The 23342-nt window shown below is 38.9% G+C and overlaps 1 long non-coding RNA gene across 2 annotated transcripts; it reads left to right on the forward strand.

Annotated features, from left to right (window-relative positions):
• The first annotated feature begins 2425 nt into the window (after window positions 1–2425).
• Window positions 2426–22833, forward strand: LOC139828003 (uncharacterized). Of its 2 annotated transcripts, XR_011739159.1 has the most exons (6): window positions 2426–2556; window positions 13567–13622; window positions 15091–15173; window positions 16681–16791; window positions 21141–21306; window positions 21686–22833. It is a non-coding gene; the product is annotated as an uncharacterized lncRNA (long non-coding RNA). The 2 variants fall into 2 exon arrangements; XR_011739160.1 differs by lacking the exon at window positions 15091–15173.
• The last annotated feature ends 509 nt before the right edge of the window (window positions 22834–23342 follow it).

Raw genomic sequence — 23342 nt, forward strand, 5'->3', positions numbered from 1 at the left:
AATCCTTGAATCATATGAAATTCTTTATATTCACTTTCAGAAGACACTTGCATTAAGACAAATAAACAAACAAACAACAAACAACAATGAAACACGCACAGAAAAATTATTTCAAATGAGCTTGACTGCAATCTTAAATCAGGCTGTGCTGCAACTTAGCAGATCATGGACTAACTTATGTTTTGTGTAGGATAAGTTTGACTCCAAAGCCATGTCAAATGCAGAATTACCACTAAATTTTTAAACAAATCCGAACACAAAATGTTTAGACCTGGACAAATCTTTCCTTTCCTTACTAATCTTTAAAAGTTGTTTTTTAATTATATGCATGGAGATAGGTGCATAGCATAGTTTGCCAAAGAAATAAACTCCCCTAACTAATTTTAAATAATTATAATTATTGATTTTAAATAATCATGAGCAGCAATGTTTTGTATAAAGTCTATGTATAGGCAAAGTCTTCCTTGTTCTAGAAACACCACTGATTTTCAGGGGGATCACATTTCAGCTGGGAAAACTTTTTTATGCACCACAGTTCTATTTCTTAGCCAATAAATAAGCTTTTGCAGCTTATTTTATCTCTCTGTTGAAACAGATATTGCAAAGTACCAAACAGTGGACAACATCTGTGCGAATAGAGGAGATTTCTCTTCCCGTAACCGATTTATATTTGGTGGATGGAGAGATTCTGTGGAAAGCCAGGGCTATCACGTCAAAAAGACAGGTCAATAATCCAGACTAAGGAGCTCTCAAATCTAGGAGCCAAAGGTGTACGAAGGCCCAACAGCTGGCAACTGAAAGGTGCTGGCTTCAACTTGGAAACAGGGTGGAAGTTTTTAGCAGCAAACACAACTGGCCACAGGTCTGCTACCCATCAACTGGAGGCTTCTGTGCAAGATGTCCTGACCTTGGGAAAGGCAGGCTTTAATTCAGCTGCGGGTTCTTGAGTTTGGTGCAGCAATGGCTGGGTGAAACTTTATGGCTTGAGTTATGCAGGAGGTCAGACATGCTGTCCAGAACAGACTCTTTGGGAAAGGAAATTTATAAAAACAGTAACAGAAATATGTAACCCAGTGAGTGTATCAAGCACTTATTTAGGACTTGGGTTCAACACCTCGAATGTAATGTACTTTTCCCCCTCAGATTCCAAAAGCCATTTATATCAGGACAGCTTCTCATGACTACTTATATTTATAGTTTGTCTGCCCGGTTGTCACCGCTCACATTTTTAGGCTTTGCATTGGATTTTAAATCCCCTGAGTCATCTCATGCTCATGTTTACCACTTTTTTCCTTCTTTTATGAGATTTTTCCATGAACCTGAAAATAAAAACATCCTTTCCTCTTCTCCACTGAAAAGTCACAACCACAAGTCATCCATCACAGCTCTGATTTGTCCCTTAAAATTTTCTCTGATTCCTCACAGAAGAGGCATTTCCAAGCAAGAAATTCAAACTCCATTTCTCCCTATTTCCCAGGAGATCTGAAAAGAACTGGCCTTTCTTCCGAATATTTCATTTCCATTTTTTCTTCAAATTCTGAGTAAAAAATTAATTCAGTGAAAACTTGGTCTTCTCATTCCCTGGCGCCTCAAGCATTTGCAGTTCCTTTTCAATTTTTTTGAGCTGTTTTTAAGCTGGAAGGAAGAGAGCTGAGAGGGAACAGGCCATGCTGTGGTTGTGTCCGTCGTCTCCTTCACTCATCATTCGTCTGTTTCAAGCTTCAGAAACTTATCAATTACTTTCTTTTGTTCCCTGAAAATAAAGAAATAACTCACACACAAAGCGGAAAAAAAAGTATCAAACAGCATGTCCAGAAACATTGCATAGCACTGTTTACTTCGAAAAGGAGCTTTTAACTCCACATTCAGCTCTGTGCTGTACTATGGGCTCAATGTGCTGATTACAGGCATGCAGCTAATATTGTCCTGCCTTTTACTCTGAGTGGCGAACAGTCTCAGACTTAGCTGAGATTTGTCATCTGAAGCATCACTCTTCCCAGATGTACTAAGGCCTTTTCCTACAGCTTTCTGCAGATGGGAATAGTCTCATACTGCCAGGCTGTTACATACATGTGTGGTACCTGGGCAGCCATAGGGTGCTGTACCAGAGACCTCAGCGAGGCACATGTGTCCATCCAGCTTCCTGGCACCTTGGCAGTGCTGTGGCCCTCTACACCCAGCATGCTGAGCACATGGGTAAGGTTTGCAGCTGACTGTTGGTTTCTAGATCTTCACACTTAGTTGTTGGTTTAAGAGATGACACAATACAGAGGGAAAAATAACGTGATGTGTGGGAGCTGGCAGCTGGGATTTTTCCCAAATGTTTGGGAGGATCCCTTTTCTCATAGATGGAGCTGCCAAGAAACATCCTACTTCTTTCAGAAAATACAGATTGTTAGCAATAATCTTCTGCATAAACTATTTTCCCAGTCCAAAAGCTAACCTTACTGTAAAACAAGAAAGCCTTATTCAAAGATGCTTATTATTTCAAGTGGGAGAAGAAAGCAAAGAGGCCCAACAGGCTGTGGTGAAAAGACTAATCTAACACCAACAGCGGTAAGTACAAAACTACCTTGCAAAAGACTTTGAAGGAATGGGAGGGAGGAAAGAAAGCAGGCTCCTTTCCAAGCAAAAGGTCTATTGCCTATCACCCTCAGCCACAATGGTGGGAAATTTTAAATCTGGCTATGTCCAAGGCCAAAGACTAACACTTTAGAAAGGAGACAACATAATATAGCACACTTGTTTTCACGGACCCATACATGGTTGTGTCATTCTTACTCTGTTTTTGTCTTTCATTCATATTCTTTGTCTTTTTATTTGATAAGGAGATAAAGCATTTCCTTACCTTAATGAAAGATTAGGCAGGATGGTGAGTCATAAACTTTTATTTTTCTGGTTTCTATCCAGTGCATTAATAAATAAGGGATGTAAATATCTTTATATGGCTGGAGTAGAAGTCCTCTGCTGCAACTCTGAGCAGAGGTGGTGACAGTGAAACCCATGCAGGGCACTGTACAGGCCCTGGCAATTGGAACAGGAAAGAGACAAACACTCAGCAGAGCCTGCTGCCACTGGGTTGAGGACACAGCGGGTTTCCTCCTGACTGAACAACTGTCAGTGATCACTCCTAGCGAAGGAAAGTCAGAAATCAGAGCAGCATGATCTGTTGGGCTTAACTACAAAAGCTAATTCAGAAGCCCCTGAAGCTGCCAAAATTATAAGGACAAAGAATTTGGCTTAAAGAGACGTTCTTTCTCTTTCTTTGAAACTGAGTAACTCCAAGGTGGTGTAGAACATAAACATACTAGAGAAATATGAAAGCCTGCAGGTTGTTTGTCATAACCATATACGATACATAAATACTGGTAGCACAAATGAACTTGAATTTGAAGCTATGAATTCCCAGTCAAACCTCCTGAAAATTTAGCGCATGTCTGGGAGCGAAGGTTTGGGTTGGACTTCTCCCTCATGGGCAGACAGAATGTACTAAGTCTGAGTCCAATTCTGTGTTTTCCTTTGTTTTAGTTGTTATGATAGTCATGGCTACTGCTGCAAAACTAGGCCATTAAAAAAAAGGCCAACAGCCCAATCCAGATGATTCCCATTTGAGCTAAAGTCCTTGGGCTCAGCAGTAGACAGAGAGGTACCTATTTAGGACATGTGTTTTCTCTTTATTTCTACCCTTGACTAGTTTTGGATGGTACAGCTAGTTGACAGATGAAATTTCCTTCCTAGGGAAAAAGGCTGAAATTTTCAAAACTGTTTTCATCCCAAATTGGCATTTTCAGAGACCAATATGTTTCAAAAAAAATTAGTTCAGAAATGTCAAAATATATTTTTTTAAAAATCAAACCCAAATATTCAATATTTCCCAACCTGTTTTAAGCTTGCTCCCACATGAACTGGTGTGAGCTCTTAGGTTGAAGTCCTGTTGCTCTCCTAGGGAGTGGCAAGTCAAGTGCATTAAGCTTACACTTATGCCTATAGATTTTGGGCTGACAGAAAGCTGCTCAGAAACTAGAATCTGTATGGAAAACTTAAACTGGTGCAATGCAACATATTGCTAAATATGCCAAGAACTGCCTAAGATGAATACCCTGGTCTGGCTCTGATCGATCTTCACAATGTGAACACAGTGTTAGATCCAAAAAGCAACCTAGCCATATTATCATGGCACAGAACCTACAAATGCTTCACTCCACTTCTCAGCCAAATAGTGTAGAAATTCACTGTGTCTTTCATCTGTTGCTGCAAAGCTTATATTGTGCAAAGGCCAAATCATCATTAAAAAATTAACAGCTGGTGAACCTTACCGTAGACCTATTAAAAGAAGTTGTTCCAGGACTTGCAGAACTAAAGAGTGGGAATGGAATGGTCTGTCAGGATTCAAAGATATGAGGGATGGTATTATTTAGAGGGGAAAAAAAAAAGCAAAAATACTGAGATCCTGCCTCCAGAGAAATTAATGGCATTTTCTACAGGTTTCACACTCATTCTTTAGACTGAGCTGTGCTTTGAGGTACATTAACTCTTTCATCTAGACTAAAACATGAAAAAAATCACTTTCTTGCTGATTTCCCCAACTTTTAAAAGATATTGTGAAAGCGCAGTGTTCTTATAATACTATTTTAATGAGAGAGAAGTGTAGCTATGTTGTCTCACAGACTTTATAAAATTGTGCTTAGAACTCATTCACTTTGTTGACTCAAATTATGGAAGCAATTCTTGTTGTAGGATTCTTTATATGTCCCAGAGCATCCATAACTCACTGAGTTCAGCCATCCACAAGTGTTTAATTATGGACTCTTTCATGTAAAAAAAAGTTTGCCAGCAGTCTTTTGGCAGAGTAAGGAATGAACTTTGTAGAGGAAAACCAAGTTGTTCATGAGCGGCAGCCGTGAAAATGGGGAAAAGAACTTCCCCAGAATTCCTTGAAGATTCAGATTGCTGGATCCTGGCATGGTTTGGTCTCTTATATAAATCTTGCTGGAATTGTGCCAAATTTTGCAGCTGTTAAAATGTATACATTTAAAAATAGCATGTGAAAATTAAACTTACAAGACAGCATTATGCAAGATGTGAGCTCAAACTTTGTCCAGAAAGGGATACAGCATCGGGTGTTTGAAAATAATATTTCTTTGTGCTTTTTGAAAATATAAACACTGATAATAAAAAAGTCCTGTATTATTTACAGCTTTAGTCCTGGGAGGTTTCATGTGAATACCTTCTCTTCCCTCTCTCTGCCTTTGGTTTGAGATTCAAGGCTGAAACTGCTGTGCAATACAAATTTTCCATCGAATGTCTATTTCTGAAGCAAAATTTCTGCCATTCCTAACTGCTGAAGTTTGAGATTCTGTATCGGGCTAGCACACCATATCGCAGCCTCAGCCTCCCCTACCTGAGACACTCCTGCCTCACCTCAGCCGTGGACATCAGGTGCGCCAAAATACGTGAAGACTTATTTGCAGACTGATGTTGTCTTATGTCTGTCCAGAAGACAGAATACAAAATTGAAAAAAGCAGGACTTAAAGAAAAATAAAGAGGTTATTTCAATATGCAGTTTGTTGTACTGCAAGTGAAAGTTTTGTTGGAAAGAAGGATTTCCCCCTCCACCCTCCCCTCCCTGAGGCTCCTGGCCTTCCCCCTGCAGCCTCCTCTGACAGCTCGGTGCCCTGCGTGTGCTGAGCTGGACCGAAGCCCCCAGGCAGCGATGAGCCGTGGGGTTGCGGGTGGTGTATGCCAGGGCAGCGCAGGGGCCGAGGGAACCAGCCTCCCTTCTGTGGCCCCTGGCAGAAATGCAGGAAAGTTCTCCTTAAAAAGCTATGAGTTATGCTGTTTTGCACCCGAGTCCTCAGCTGAGAGAGTGGACATGGCCTTTTCAGGTTTTCAGCGACCAACCAGCCAGAAGGCCAGGGGTCAGTTTCGAGAGAGTATGAGGGTGAGATATTCCCCTCCAAGGGTGAGCTATTCCCCTCCAAGCGCTCCCATTGAGGCTCAGTCCGCTCCCCTCCAGGGCCTGGCGGTGCTCCGAGGTACCTTGAGGTACTCAAGTCCTTGCAGTGTGAGCTCATTTGTTGTCATTTCCACTTCTGGGAAAAAAAGGGTCATAAGAAGAGACCAGTAAATGTGCAGTATTCATAAAGCACGGCCTTTAACGAAACACACGTTGCAGTGTTATCATATCCAGGAAAACAGCAGCAGGCAGCATAACTTTGAAATACCACCCAGAAACTGTTGTTTGGAAAAGACAACTCATAGCATCAAAGCCTAAATAAATTTGCCAAACCATACTTCAATTTACTGCCAAGACACCAAATTTATCCCATTAATAGCAACGATCTACTAGGCAACATGGTGACCGCTACAGCAAACTGGACATAGTTTATTTCACAGAGGTCAAGATTATGAAAAGATCCCTATGGATATTGATACTCCATGAGAAAAGTAGGATTTTTTTACATATAAAATTGGTCTGAAGTTAGTTTGTTACTAAATAAGCCTTAGAGGAAGAATACAACAGAATCAATGTAACTACTAGCTGTCAAGTCTAAGGAAAAATATTTATGAAAATTTCAAATGTTTAGATGAACAGTTTCAGACCAAAAATAAATGAGAAATAAATGTCTAATAGAAATTGGATTTAAGAAGTGTAAATTTACAACATAAGGTTTATAACCATACACAAAAAAGACAAGTGAATGCCCTCGTTGCTACCTTGCTTTGTCAGACTGTCCTTATCTGCAGTCATTTAGATGGCAGCATAGGTGGAACAACTTCCTCCTGTATCCACAAAGAGGGGAAGGGAGGGAGGAGTTGTGACTCCCTGTTCCCTTATGGTTCTCCTCAGCACACTGAGCCAGCGAGAAAGCAGTCACCTCTTCACCTGATATATCCTGATTTACATGCCTAAGCCCTGCAACAGTGTGCTCCGCATACTGAAACACTGCTTTCCAAGCTGCTTCCCAACTTGTCAGACTTCTGAGAGTATATCCAAGTCAGGGCTTGTGAAAATTGTAATCACAGAATCAACTGACATTCTGACATATGTTTCTGACAATGTGCATGGGGATGTGTATGCATAGGTCCAGAGGGAAAATTCTGAAGACTGTGATATGTCTGACATTGCTATGTGACATTTGTGTATGACGAACCTGTGTGTTGAGCTATGTTTCTCACTCTGATTGCCAGGAACTCTTTAGGGGACAGCAGGGACAAGAGGTAGAGGCAGTTTGCTTTATAATGTTGTTTTTCTTCTTTTATTTTTGTTCCAGAAATGCATTTTGTACTCTATGTATCTTTCAGAATGGATTCCTGAAAGCAAAAATGCAGATGTCATAGCCAGCTGGAATGGAAAAAGCTGATAAGGGGTTAAAACAGAAAACCAAAACCAAAACAAAAACCAACCCCCTCCAAAAAAAAAGAAAAACAAAACACTCTATGCAAAATAGATGCTGCAACTATATGTAGAACATACTTTTTGTATACACGCACATTGTGTGCATGCATAGATGTCACATATGTGAATACACATGTACACACAAGGACATTTATAAAGTGCATACACATAGGCAAAAATCCCCCTGAACCACCTGAAGTGCTGTTCTTGGTCTGAGAGGGAGGAGATTGGTTTTGCTGTTAAATATTTTACCACCTGAACTCAGGGGATAATAGTAAGCATACGTAATTTTGAAACTGACGTTAGTCTTATAAGACTTTCCTGCAAAGGCTTGGTCTCTTGGTGTCTTTTGGAGAGTGCTTGTAAATGTCTATGTATACTTCTAAGAACTACATAGATATGAGTTCAGGGAATCAGTCTCTTTTAGGTATAATTCACAATGTTGATACTAATCAGCAGAACTCAAAGCAGATCTCACTGGTTTGGGTCCGTTGACTTCCTTTATTCTGATATCAGGTCTTTAATATCATGTTTACATTCTGATAACCTGAAAGGACATTTCTTAGCATAGGTGAAAGGTGAAATCAAGTGATGCAGTTTTTGATGGCTATTGTTGACTTAAATATGGAAGCAAAATATGCTGTGTAGGAAATTCATGAAATTTAAGTCCCCTTTATTTATACAGTCTGTAGATGCTCGCTTGCAGGATATAGGATTCAGATTTATGAGGAGCAGGAAGGAGAGGGTGGTAGTTGTTACTCCTATTCCTAGCCAGAAATGACAGTGTTTGCAGAACCAACCAAATAATATTCTTTTATTTCTGATATTTCTGTATCTGTGCTCAAAAAGAGATAGCTATGTTTTAAATCTTTTTCAGCACATAAACACATAGACTTTAGGGAGACCTATCTGAACCACACTACAATTATCTGAGCCTGGAAAGTATTACAAATCCCTAATCACAATTGCATGGATTTGATAATGCAGAGAAGTTCAAATTGAAGGAGTGACAGTTGAAATGTAGGAAAATGAGGTTAATTGGTTTCAGCAGTTATAGGGCGTAGAAATAATAAGGTACTGGGCTGGTTGCAGGGACACCTGCCACCTCTTTTGTTCTCAGCCATGACCTGCCATGGTAGTGATGGTAGGCCTTTTCCACTCTTTGTCACTGCTTTCTTTTCCTGTTTTGGCTGTCCCATCAGACTGTAAGCGTCTGAGAACAGGCACATTACTGCCTGTGCAGGATTTGGGTACAGGGTGGTGTGGTTGTGAGTGGCTCTTCCATTCTTACAACACTCATACTAGTAATTATAACAGCTTATACTTGTCTCCAGTGAAGTAATCTGACAGAAAACTAAGAACTTTGCCCAGACTTTTCCCTGAAAGGCAGAAAATGATGAATCAATTTTACAACAAACTGGTTGAACCCCAATTTGGAGGTCCTAAGATGTTATGTCTGACTGATGCATTTATACATGATTGCATGCAAATTGCTACAAAATTAAACTTTTTTTGTTGGATTTCTTTTGTGGATGAGGTAAGTTTGTGGTATCTGAGCTACGATGGCTGGCCATGTCTCTAATTTGGAGCAATTCCAGCTGCATCATTTTACTTACATGATTGTAGTCGCTGCCAGAGGCCTTTAAACAGGAACATGGAGGAATTCTACTAGCATGGAATGGTAGCTGCCCTTAGTGCAGCATGTAAAATTATTTGATAATACAGGGTGTTTCAAAAAGATGGACCCAGTTTCAAAGCAGTACATTGCAAAAATTGGGTCCATCTTTTTGAAACACCCTGTATATGGCATAGTATTGAACAACCTCCTGGAAACCTTACCAATGCAGAAGTTCAAAAGAAATGGCATGGCCTGGCGTTCATAAACAACACAGGCTGAATTAGCTGCTTCTAACTGCATCAGAAACTTTTGCTCATAGATTTAGCATTTACTTCTAGAATTAAAAGAGCTCAAAAGTGGCATGACTAAAAAGGCAATGCAGCAATAAAAATTCCAGTTTGACTCTAGGGACAGCTTCAGAGACATTGTGGTCAGAATTTTCTCCATTATTTGCAAGTTGCCAAAGAAGAACATTTTTTTATTCTGGATTTGCTTTGGGAAATCTATTAAGATTTTTAATTGCATTCAAAAACATTCTTATGGTTTGCAACCAAGTCTGCAGGAAGTTTATCCAGCCCTTCATTAAGGTCTCTAAGTGTGGCTGAGACTTGTGTATTAGCAAGGTGCTTTGCTTGTCTCTGCCTAATAAAAATACAAGGAATAATGTCAATTTGCGGAATGAAAAGAGCAGAAGGGAAGGAGGGGGCACAAGTTATGAGCTGCTTCGGTCTTCATTCTCAGGAAGTACTTACCAACTTCCATTGCCTCATCCCATCTCTTCCATTAGGCAGCCTTTATAAATTACAGGAATAAGTGGCCCTCAGCAAATAACTTCACAACAGAGAGCAACAAGCTGCGACTGAGGCAGAATAGGAAACTCCTTTCTGAGCTCCTAGCATTTTTTCCTCTCAATCAGGATGAAAGGCAAAAATCTCAGTAATTCCACAAATTGAAAATCTGAAAAATGTATGAGCTGAGCACAGATGAAACATTTCATTTCAATAATTTTGTAATATCTTTTTACAATGCTGATCTTCCTTTAATAATTTCATGTCTAAATTTGCTTAGGTTTCAAAGGCTACTTCTGTAAAAAGTTCCATCATGAAGGAAATGGAAGCTTTCTAATTCAAAATGTTGAAACAGGACTATTTTAATGCTTCCTATAAAAAATAATATTTAAGGAGCAATGGGAAATGGAGTCTTTTCTTATCCGTTAGTCTGAGTCATAACTCAAATGAATAACAAACACTATGTGTTTCAGTGTGATGGCTCCTCAGTGACTATTTTTTCCTATCTGGTTGACTGCAGCAGCATCTGGATCAGGCCTAGGAAGATGATTCTCTTAACTGTGCCAATACCAGAGCAGAAGGCTTTGCTCATATGCTGATACATCGACAGAACATCAAAGAGAAATATTTATTTTTTTTACCCAAGAACAAGATATTTGACAGTGGAGCTGGTCACAAATGAAGCGTATCCTCTGCTAATAAAAGTTTCCCTTTACAGTCAATTCCATGATTAAGCCAAATCCACCACTTTGTTCCTCCACCTGTCTCTGTGGGTTAGCAACAGTTTCCTCATCCTTTCCCCCCAAGTGGGATGCCAGTGCCTCATCTGGACTGCAGAGGCACAGGTGTTGTGCCCACATTTGTGAAGAATTTTGTTTTTGCAATCCTGGCAACCTGTCTGAGCTCTGGCAAGCTTTTTACTAAATGTGATCAAGAATGGAGGAAACAACACACTTCCCATGCTGCTCATGGGTTTTTTTACTCTAAAAATCAGGAATTTGAATATCTCATCAGAAACACCTGTCATTTGTTTAGAACTCTAACAAAAACGTTAACTTTTGTTCATTAAAAGAAGTACTGAAATGTTTTAGAGTTTAATTCCATGTGATTCTAAAAGTCAGAGATGTGATATACCTCTTTGGGCCAGACTTACATATTCAGTTTGTACTGTCCGTGCAACACCAATCACACAAACATATCCAATAGGTAGTTTTGTGTCTGTGAGTTATGCTGCTGTAACGGACACATCTCTCACTTACTATATACATTTTAGCTTATATCGTAGCTGCATTTTGCACCCAGTTCTCTATAAACGCATGTATTTTATGGCTTTTACCAATTGTTTTTCTAAAGCAAATATGAATATGAACAACATGAAAAGTTGCCACCTGTCCATGTGTCACACCAGCCAAGGCAGAATGCTTCCCACCTAGTCACAGTGGGAAAGAATCGATGTGACTCAGAGGCAGGGAAAGGAAAATAGGTGTCAGAACGCTGGACCAAGTGCTCTGTTTGCCAGGGAGAAGGGTTATGAGGGCCAGGCAACTCTCCATTGCCTTATTTAATGGATTGTAGACCTGCGGTTTCTGCTCCTATGGCATCCATCTGCCCCGTAGAAACAAAATTCTTCAACTAGTTGTCATTGGTTTAGTGATAGCTACTGATCCACATGCTTTGAGACGTGGTGTTGCTAATATAGCCAGTAAGCATGTCAGTAAACAAGTCAACCCCAAACCAGAGAATATGCATGTGTCCAGTGTGTGCGTGCATAAGTTTCAAACTGTCTCCTCTCATGCCATACTGATGAGCAATATATTCTGGCCATTCCTTTCCCATGCAGGCTTAGCATGGTCAATTTGTGTACTCAGCACTGAAACCTACACTTTTCCCAGGACCTCTCAGGTCAGATTGCCCATAACCTATCGCTCCTTTGATGGCTCTCATCCTGTTTTCAATTGATGTGGCAGCACGTGAATACAATATGACCAAAAGCTTGATATAAAATTCATTTGTCTAAACACCAGCTATTTATGTTTGATGGCCTGAACAATTATTAATCCTGATTGGAAATATATGCCATTGTGTCTACAGTGTCCTGTCACGGCATCCCTGTTAGCTCCCCTGAGGCCAAATTCTCTGACAATACACACAGTGTCCGGCTCTTTCTGCACACAGTACCATGCCCTAGCCAAAACCCCAGGCAGGAAACCTCTTTTTCTGTATGCTCACCGGTGTGGATGATCCCCAGGGATTTTCTTGGTCTGCCAGTGTATATCCCATAAGACAGGAAACAGCCCCCGCACCACTATGTCAAATAATTTCCATGCCTTCACATACTGATAAAAATGCCATGGCATGTGCACCCCTCGGCCTTGGTGTGCAGAACATGCATCCTTCCAGATAGGGCATGAGCTCCCTCACTTGCCCTGCTCTGAGGAAAGCCCTAAAGGGGTTGGAGCTTCCCTTACCTTACAGAGAGAGTGGAAAGCTCCAGAGAAGCAGCAGGCCTGCTTTTTGTGTTAAAAAAGCAATATATACCTCCTTGCTTTCCTCTGACCTCTGAATTCTCACTCTTACTTGGAAACTCTGCTCCACCACTGCCAATGAAATACCAAGTTCAAGGCTGCCAGATGACCTACATGTGCCTAGCAAGCAGTCACATATGAAACCCAGCACAGCAGGCACCAATCACCCTATGTCTCGCTGACATTCACGTGATGCCATTTTTTCAATAGTTATTCTACAGAGCCACCATGTGCCAGCCTGTGCTCAGCCCAATGAAATACAAAGGCTGGCTTGGGCAATGGTACCAATTACTGCAAAGGTACCTACTTCACCTGTCACAGCGTTTTTTTTTTCTGATTCTTACAAGAAATATGTGTCTGTTTTAGACTTGTGTTTTGTCACCTGGCACAGTGCCCTGGGGAGGATCTTGGCTCCCACATTCTCGCACATGCACACACACTGCAGGGCTCTATCCTCCCAACTTCCCAGCAGCCTGAACCGTGCCACACCACATTCCTGATCTCCAGGATTTCTGGACCGATTTCTTGCTGGGTGAATGACAGGGGAAGGATAGAAGAGAAATGTAGACTGAAAATTGTCTGAAGGCACAGCAGGCAGAATGTGGCATAGACAGCCCTGGAAAACTGCAGAGGCAATTTATGGATCTGCAAGGTAGACTGAAACATGACATTTTTCCATTTTCTATTGCCCTTACCGAGATAATTGTCAGGAACACTCTACCAGGGGATTGCAGTAACGAGTGATAGAAACATTGATTTTTGAATGTTCAATCGTGTAGAAGAATCCTCAGCTTGGGTACATCATTGTAACTTCATTTTTACTTCAGTAGGGTATTCCATTTTCCGTCAGATTACAGCATTGCCCTATGTACAAAAATATCAAGATTGTGGTTTCTTTGGGGTTTTTCAATTATTTTTTTTTTTAAATGCTGAACGAATTAGAAACCCACTGTAAGACTATAAATAATATTTTAGTGCTGGCAGCTAGAATTCCTGGATCTTAATCCAAAGGGGCTATAATAACCATTTAGTCAGACCTCCTGCCTGAAAATGGGCACAGACTGAATGAAGGAGCATTGTACCTCTGGGTATATATTTCTATATTTCCTGTTTCAGTGACACAGAATTGAAAACATGGGAGGTTAGTTGTGCGGCAAAAGCCAAACGTGCCATCAATTGTTACTCTTGTGTTTCATATACACTGTATTGCAATGCCGCATTTCCTTTGCTTACAGTGAATCAATACAAGGATATCATCTACCGAAGAATCAGAAAGCACTACAGTCAAAGAGTAAGTTAAGTTTCCTTAAAGTCTGAATGAAAATGCATGCAAACCTTTTGTTATTGTTGCTGTTGTTGTTTTCCATATGCATCATACATTCATTTGCTAATTTTACTTACATTTTATTTGAAAAAAAATGAGAATCATTAGGTAAATTCCTAAAAGATAACAATGAACGAATCAGAAATACCACCAGTATTTTCTTATTCTTCCAGTTATTTTTTCAGATGAGTGAGAAAAAAAAAAGTGATAAAATATTCTATCCAGAAGCCTACACTGTGTAAATGATTATTATTAGCTAAAATAGCATATGAAATAAAATCAGACAATTTTAAGCTGAATTTATAGTGAGGTAGAAGGTTGATTTGGGGAGTTTTGTGTTTTGGTTTTGTGTTTTTTGGGGGGCTTAGGGTTTATTTTTTTCATTTATGAAGTGGAATATTGTAGTTGGTGAACTGATTTGATAGAGTTTCTCCCAGCGAAGGGAGTAATGAGAACATAATAGCTAATCCCTCAAAAGTTCAACTGGATTAAAAACAATTTGAATTCTTTTACGGAACCAAAAATAAAGCTATTTGCAGATGGTCTTTATTAGAAATACTGGTGGCAAGGATTATTTCACAGCTCTAATAGTGTGTCTCGCCAATATCCCTTAGGCCTTAAGATTTTCAGTATCAGAGATTAGCATTCTCTTCATAGTCATCTGCTTGCATTAAAGAAATATATTTACCATACACACATATAGATGTGATATACATACACACACACAATAGTTCTTTAATGCAAGCAGACAAATATATATTAAAATATTTTTGTATATTTATATTACAGGAAAAAGTGTGAGATATACTTGATGCTGAAAAAACATACTGTTTCAGACTAATTTTTCTCTTTTTGAATCTGCAACTCAGAAGGTTAACAATTTATTTCATACTATGCTGATAATGCAAATTATACACTACTGTTGCAAAACCAATTTCCTGTAAAAAACAGACATACCTGGGAGAACATATCAGCCCCCATGTCACCCCACTGCCTTCACTTAGCTACAGTACCACACACAGACAGGTAGTTAGATATATAGTTCTCCAGCCTGCATATATTATCTGATTGGCACGTTCACTTGCTCCTTGACTGCCATAAATGAGTGGCTGTGCAGGTGCCATTAGTACATGCATCTTTTTCTGAATGCACCATTGTAGGAGTAGCTGAAAAGCTGTTTGTACTACGCAGTCAGAAAGTTGGCAGCAGCGCTGGGTGAAAAATGGCAAGTATGTTTCAAGAAAAATTAAAAAACCTCGTATTTACTCTACATTTTTTAACATCTCAATGAGAAATTCAAAAAACCTGGAGGTATTGAAACCAAATAGTTTTCAGGTTTTGATTTAACAATGATTGCGTTTTCTTCTTCCTGCCTTTCTTCCTGCTTCCTCCCATTTTCTTTTGCTATTTTCATTCTTTACTCTTTCTTTTCAAGTAGAAGAAAATGAAGATAAAGAAACAGAAAGGAATGAGAGGGAGCAGGAAACAATAGCTGAGAAGCTGTAACAATTTTAGCAGGTTAGTTTGACAGAAAGGCCTTTGTACTAAGGTAATAAATGTGTGAGTAGGTGAAGCTCAACAATATACAAGATAGTTTACATCTCCCCAGTTTGACAGAAAACTACTTGGCTTACTCAGAATGTGTCCATTCAGCTGTTTGTAGATTTTGCTCCGATGTCTTTTCTCTTTTAGAAATGGAATGGCGCTTATTTAGGCAACACTGTAAAAGCTACCTGCCTCCTTTTTCTTCATGGCTTGGGGTGTTTACAATTTATGACTTGGATCAGCAGATATATGTGTTTCATGCATATATATAAAACTCTTGAAAAGTTGGCAAGATACATCTTTGATTTAGCAAGGAAAAGAAACAAAAATTTAATGGTTACAAATTTGGGATTGAGCTGTTCCTCCATTTCAAGCTTAATTTGTTTGCTTTCCATTTCAGCAGCTGCTGGAAGCACTCTTTAATAGGAACCAAATAAATCCATACCACTTGTCCCACTCTGAATTGGAGGCCAAATCTTTCTGCTAACTATCTCAACATTTAAGAACTAAAAAGCATCTCAATTTGAATTTCCATGCCATGAAAAAAAATCCAAACAAACCAGAAGAGGAATAGTAAGAGCTTTGTTAGGCAATCTATGGGCATGTGACTTGTAATTGCAGTAAAATCTTCACCATTCCCAAAAAAAGTTGTTTGCAATCTGAAGTGCAGTTTCTTCCTCTCCAAATCTGGTAAATGTCAATTATGTTTTGGCTGCAGTTTAATGCTGACATATATCTATTTTATTACAGGTTAAATTTTTAGGTCTTTTGATATTTAGCCTCTCCCTCTGATATGTCTCATGGCAAGGCAGCTGTGAAGAAATTTCTGGATTTGTGGGCATAGAAACAGTTATCTGAGAAAATTATCAGGATTCTCCCAGACCTACATGGCATGTTTCTCCCTATAGACTTGGAAGTTTTCTGCTCTAAAGTCTGCAGGTCTCCCACACTATGTCCATAAATAAAAGCAGATTTTGAATCCCTGCCTTTAGTCCTAAATCCCAAGGTAAGGATTGACTGGAATACATTGGAACAGATCTTTAGGTTTGGACTAAGTGCTAGGCTTAGGTCATTGCCATGCTTTTCAAGCACTCAAAAAAACCCTACTGTAATATGCTGTTTTGGTACTGGGCCAGGCAAATCTTGCCCAAATTTTGAGTGCAAGCACTGTCAGCAAAGAGCTGTATAGTTGTAAGCAGGAGGCACTTCAGTGCGATTCAAGTGAAACTTGTCCCCTTATTTCACTTCAAATCAGCTGATCAGAAAAAAATGGCTGACAGTGCCAAGAGAAAAACAGATAAGCCAAACTACTAGTTTGTTTTTCCAGGGAGAGTTTCATGCAATTTATTAAACAGAGAATCCAAAGCAGTAATCAACACGTTCCCTGGGATATTACTGAAGATATGGTGTATGGTGTATTAGTATGATATGGTGCATGACAGCCGAGAGACTCAGTGCAATTCTTACTCACTCTCTCCAGCCCTGAAATCAGCAACGCGGATCATTCGTCTAAGTCATCTTCTATTGTTTTGGCGTGAATCAGTGCACAGAGGTTTAAGGACATCCCAAGCAGATTTGTTCATTTAATAGGGTAAGAACAAAACAAAAATAACAACTGCTTTATTTGAAAGCCAGGACCAAGGGAGATTTAGTTTAGCTAAAGCAATATTTGACTCCACTTCAAGTTGGGCAGGAGTTCAGCCAGAAGTTATCATATGATTGGGTTTTGGGTATTCTATTTTTTTTTGTAAGTCTGTGTGAAATGATCTAGTTAGTGGTCTCAGTCCAAGTTCCAACCTTTAAGTGCCTCTGTTCCTCTCAAAACCTCACAGTTTGCACCATTGTCAAGAGTCTCAGAACAGAAGGGAAGAGATAGAACATGTAGTCTGCTCAAGGGCTGTTCTGCACATCTGAAATAAAGAGATGAAGGACATGAAATGATGCCATTAACTGCGTTCTTTTGTCAGTCCTCCATTAAGAAGAAAACATTGCTGAGAAAAAAGAACCAAAGTACCAGCTACACCAACTGGTCCATTCATAATTTTATTCTGATTTTCTTCTTAATTTTATCATAAGCTAAAAATTACAGGAGTATCCCAGCAAGTACTTTTTGCCATTGGCACACTATTATCTGGTTAAGAGTCAGCAGGAACTACACAGTGAAGATGAAACAACTTTGACTTATTTCTGAGCCATTCAAAGAGCATGTGCCCTAAAGTTTGTTCAAAGTTAACTTTTCAGTCATTTGCCTTTCAAGATATGTAAAATAAAAATATCAATACAAAGATTAAGTAGAAAATATCTTGAAATACACCTGTGTATTTCAAATATATGAAGTTATCCAGTTTAAGGAAAATTTTTTATGTCTTATACACTCTAGACTTCATTGCAACCAATGTAACATATTTAGTCTGTATTTAAAATAAATATCGCACAGAATAGCACATGTTCAAAGTAAAGGAAAAGCTTTCACTAATCTCTCACCCACAGTTCAGTCTTGAACTACACCATTTGCTCACTCCTGGTATAGTATTTTAGATAGAACTTCTCAGAGCACTGTAGTTAAGAATGACGTTTTCTCAGTCCTATTGCTTCTGACCTCCTCAAAAGTAACCTATATTCCTAAGAGTATATCAGGACAATTCAGCACTTAAGAACACTTGCAAAGCAAACTCCAGTAGGCTAGAGAGTAATGTAAAATGCGTGAAGTCATGGGATATTTTCTTTGCCAACAGCAGCTACAACATACCAATAATAATTATATGCCATTTACTCATCTATTCATTGGAGTGTTTTACCTCTCTTCCTCCACGTCCTCCTACACCTCCCCTCCACCTTTCCAAATTAAATTATGCTCTTAAAAATGATGCTTGTCACTCAGGATTTCAGCTGAAAATGAAATTTCAAATGTCAGAACATGCCCTCAACCTCAGATAAAGGGATAATGGACGATTAAAAGAGATTATGAAATCAACAGTAATATTCTAAATGTATATAGTTATATTTGCTCAAACTTTGGAGTAGATGAAAATGTCTTGTCTTCTGAATAAGCTTTACCAAATCGCACAGATATTAAAATAAAAAAAAAAAACCCTGACATTTATTTCTTTTCTGCAATTTCACTTTACTCTTCCTCATCCTCGTATCGTATTGAAAACAGCAGATGGTACTGCGAAAATTTTAGTTTTATGTCTGTTCTATTGAAAGGTGCTATGCAGACTATGTAGCTGCAGACTATTTCTGATTCACAGCACTTAAACAGGAGTAGAATCAGTCCCTGCAAGGATTACAGAAACATATGGTTTCCTTGGCATTAATCAGAACTGTTGGATAATGGCTCCCCTCAGAGGTAGTATAGGAAGATGCACCAATCCGGTATGTCAACTAGCTACAAGATGTCAGGAAGAAATAGATTGTACATTATGTGTGATAGTTGAAAATGCACTGCAAACTCCATCCTTAAATGCATTAGAGTTTACCAGTTTAGTTCTTTTCCTTTATTGGAAATGACTGTAGCTAATTGATAAAATCTATTATAATCTATTATATATAAATCTATTATAATTAATGATGGAAAAACATATAGGAATTTAGAAATGGCAAATTGGTATCAAGGACTAAGCCTCATTTTACAAAACAGAACCATTTTGAGATTGTATTAGAAGCATGCAAAGAAGAAACCTAGCTGATCATATTCTAATGTGTCAGCTTCACAAAGTTAAATGAAGGCAAAATAATGAATAAAAGATTTCTATTGATTTAAAGTCTATTACTTGCAAGTTAGAAATTTTATAATTTGTCAACCAGATGTTTTGAGTGGCTCTGTGCCAGGCTCAGCTATATTTGGGAGAATGCTCCCTCTCAGTAATGCCCCATTCAGTCCTTCAAATCTCACAAGAAAACTCTTTTGCCTCAAAGCTGTTAATTTAGGATAACACTTGAGTGTGTACTCTGTCCTATACCTGTTCGAGGGATTCTATTAAGAAGCATGGGTCTGACTTCTTCCAATATTATCTCATGCCACTTTTATGAGATGCATAAAAATGTTCTCAAACTGACTTTTAAAAAATTATCCTAAAATATTTCTAAAAATTACTCACAATTTGACCATCAGATCATTGTGGAATACATTAGTTTGAATTGTTTCTTAAACAAGACAACAGAGAAAAAAATAGTTTAATAAATAGAACACATTTTTTGAGATCTAGTGAATTTCAGATTTCTTCATAAATGAGGACAAAAGTATCTGTGTATATAAAATGAGAGTTTCTGAGATGACCACCATCCCCACAGAAGAAGTCTAGAAGTTATAAGTGTAAGAACTAGGAAAACATCATCTCACTGCTCAGTAGCAGTTGAAGTAGCAAATAAAATTACAGGAATTAGGCAGGGAAAAAGCACAGAGCTTTGCCACAGTGTAAACCCACACTGCATCTTGAATCCTACGTACAGGTGAGTCCCTGATCCCAGGAACGGACACAATGTGTTGGGGAGAGGGACAGAGAGGGGCAGCCACACCAATAGCGTCTGTGTGGAGCAGACAGGGAGCCGTGGCTCTCGTGCCTGGAAGGGACTCAGCTGGGAAGAAGTATAACAAAGCTTTATAAAATCATGAGAAGCAAATAAAAGGTGAATTGGGCCTGATTGCTTATCATCTCTTCAAACGTAAGAAGTACAGACAATGGATGTGACCTAATAGGCAGGTTCAAAGCGAGCAGCAGCATCTTCACTGAACACATCACTAAGGTGTGGAACTGCATGTATGTGTAAAGCTTAAGTGAGATAAAGAGGAGACTGCAGAATGTCATGGAATAAATGGCTATTAAATGTTAAATGATTCCATGCGTAGCTCAAGAAATCCTCTAGTAACCAATTGCTGGAGTCAGAGAGAGAGCATTTTATTTTAAAAGTTTATTAATCTGTAGATAAAGCAAGAGCCCAAGTACATTTTTGGTATCCAAAGGAACATCAGATTTAAACATAATCCTTGACTGACAAAAACACACACAGAAACTTTATATTCTCTTAGAGATTATGAAATGGCAAGGATCACCTGGAAAACAGCAAACTAAGATTGAGAATAATTTCCCATCACACTTTGCATTGGCATTTCTAAAACACTTTTGCTGACTGCTCACAAACAGTATTTCTCACACTGTTATATGGTAGGACAGTAGCATTTTGCATTTGTTTTTAAAATGGCTAAAGAAGATAGGGAATTACTGATATACCATAGTTTTCAAAGACTTGATCTATTCCTGTCTCTCACTGAAAGAGTAACCTGTCACTATAGTTGTCAGGTTACAATGAATAGCAAGGGGAGGGTAAGAGTCTTAGTACATACATCTGAATGTAAACCAATAAAAAAGGTGTGCACAGTCTCAGGGAAAAAAAAAAAAAAAAAAAAAAAATCTGTTTTCTCCCAAAGACTCAGGAAAGTATTCATTTTTTTCTTTGAGAAAGTATAAGTAATAAGATACATAGAAGTTTCTTTGTGCATCTTCCTTCAAATAATACACTACTTAATTTCCTGGCCGTGGAAGCTGGAATAAACTAACACTAATTAGCACACTACAAATTTTAAGAGCCTAATATACTGCAACAGGCTAAGATTTCACATTTCTCCATTTATTCATGTCCCCTTGCTGAATGGAACTTGAAATAGAAAAATGGAACAAGTCCAGAGTTTGTTTACTTTAATAACATATACAATGATAATTAAGATGAAACATAAGATCTGAAATACCAGAAGCAGGAGTCTGAAAGCACTTTCCACAAAGAAAATAAAACTGGTGTTTTGGTAATCCAGTGAATTTCTTTAATATAAAAAGCAAACCTCCAAATCTCACTATGATCTTAGGACAGTCATTTAACTAAGAATATTACTGCTAGACTATATGTAACACAAGTGCTAAACTGTTTGGATGCTCTAAATTCCAGGATATTATCTGAGATAATGAAGATATCATTGTGGAGTCTGAGTTCTAGAAGGATGTTTAATAACACCTGAAAATCAGGATCCTCTATTGTATTTCAAACAACAAGCTATTAACCCACAGCTCTGAAAATCACGTCTCATTTTCAAAAGACTTAATCAATGTTTTGGGTAAGTTAAAAATTCTCAAAGGTTGCCAATACACCTCAGTGACAGAGTGATAGAATCTCACTCTCTGAGAGTGAAAGAAAGGTTTCTTTCTGATATTGCTCACATGAGTTAATGAATTAGTCTCATGAGCTTTTGGCATTTAAAGTTCAATTCAGTATATAGAGAATTAAGACCATTATCCAGCAAGTATTCTTACAGCATCATTTGTTCATCCGTTTCTGTCAGCTCCCAGCTCATACCTAGTTTAGCTTCTATTTTTGTATAATCCAGAGCATAGAACCTGTAGTAGAAAAAAAGCCTACATGAGCAATTTTGCTTTACAGTTTAACTGTGAAAACCCTTGTGCTTGTATTTAACATTCTGTTTCTGTGCCCCACAGCTAAAGAAATAGCATACACCATGGAACAAGGAAAGAAGCTGGAATGCAAGCGAAGGCTGTGCTCTTTCAAAGGCACGGCTGTGCTAATAATGGCTGTGAATATTGTGATGCACACATCTTTGTGTGAGCAGCACTGAGCATACCTTACAGATACCCTGCCTCACAGATACCCTGCCTCAGTGAGGAAGAATCTCTCTTGCTGCAACCAGCGCATTACAGCTGACACTGTTCTTTTGAATGACATACAGAAGCAATATGGGGATGTCTGTGGTCAGATTTTTCCTGCCTGCTCTAGAGATGCTGTGAGGTCCCCTGTCTTTCCAGAAGTTTAGGGATGGAGCCATCCACTAGTGCTTCGCCTCGCCACTAAGTGTTCTCGCATGGTTGTTGCCGAATATGGCCATTACTGGCTTCAGAAATAGTGGTTTCATGCACCACATTATAAAAATAGAAATTAGTCAGTTTTCCAATTCAACTGGCAGTTTTTGTTTTTAATATTTTTATTACTGCAGACATCATCGTCCAGCCATCTGCTAAAGATGAGACAGACAATAACTGAGCAGAACTGGAATGGATTTTGCTGCATCTGCAGCTGTGCATTTCATTACTGTACTCTGATGGGGAACTGACGGGGGGAGATATTTTGTTCTTTTTATAGAGACAACCAAAATGTGATGCACAGCAACACTTCACTGTGAAAAAGGTTGCTGTGGTTTACAGGAAGACCAAATGACCCATACTGGCCTTTGCTCACCTCTTTTCTGTCACTGTTACGAGGGGATAAGCAACAAGTCTGTCTCAGTTCCTGCCTCTGTCATTCCTGAGGTTTTTCTGATCACTGAATTATTGAGAGTTTTGCAAATGTGAGGGGGAAGGCAGGCTCACCTTTTCCAGATGCCATAACTGTCCTGTATCTTGCTTTAGCACCCCATGCTCTTTCCTGTAACTCACCTCCCCGTTTTTAGTTCTGAAGATGAGATATCCTTCACAGGAATAGCTCAACCATCCTGTTCTTCAGAAACTGACCGTTTCCAAACTCTTCCTTGCTTAAATCCAAATTTACTTCAGAACAGACAATTAGGATGAGAGCTTTGGCCAGATGTAGGCCATTTTGATTTTAAAACTTTTTAAAAAACACACACACTGATATAAGCACGCTTCTCTATGAAATAAAAATTTCTAAGAAAAACACTTTTTTGTTTTGTTGTGTTTTAGTTCAGCAAAAATAAAACTGTGTCCATTAAGGTTAGTATTAGGTCTAGGATTGGGTAGAGGAAGTGTGCCCTGAAGGGGGACACAACAGTCTTCTGCACTCAGAAGTTCAAACTGAAACCTGGAAGTCCCACCGTAGCTTTTGCATTAGAAGTTTCTGCGGTTTGGTGGTCTCCAGCCCAAACTGCTCCTACAGAGTTGTCCTGTCCATCTGTCTCCTCTCAGCACAAATCTAGTTTTTTTCCATGGGATTTTTCAACAACTTGTAAAACTCGCTGGACTAGAAGATGCTTATAAACACAAAATTTGCCAGTTGCGTAGAATTACAAAAAAATGCAAGAATCATCTCTACCAACTTTAACGAATCTCAGCATGAAAACACTGCAGAATTAAAAAATGGAGAAAACACAGCTAGAAGTAACACATAAATGAGCCCTGATCCACT

Source organism: Patagioenas fasciata, chromosome 5 (genome assembly GCF_037038585.1).
Source record: "Patagioenas fasciata isolate bPatFas1 chromosome 5, bPatFas1.hap1, whole genome shotgun sequence".
NCBI classification, from domain to species: domain Eukaryota; kingdom Metazoa; phylum Chordata; class Aves; order Columbiformes; family Columbidae; genus Patagioenas; species Patagioenas fasciata.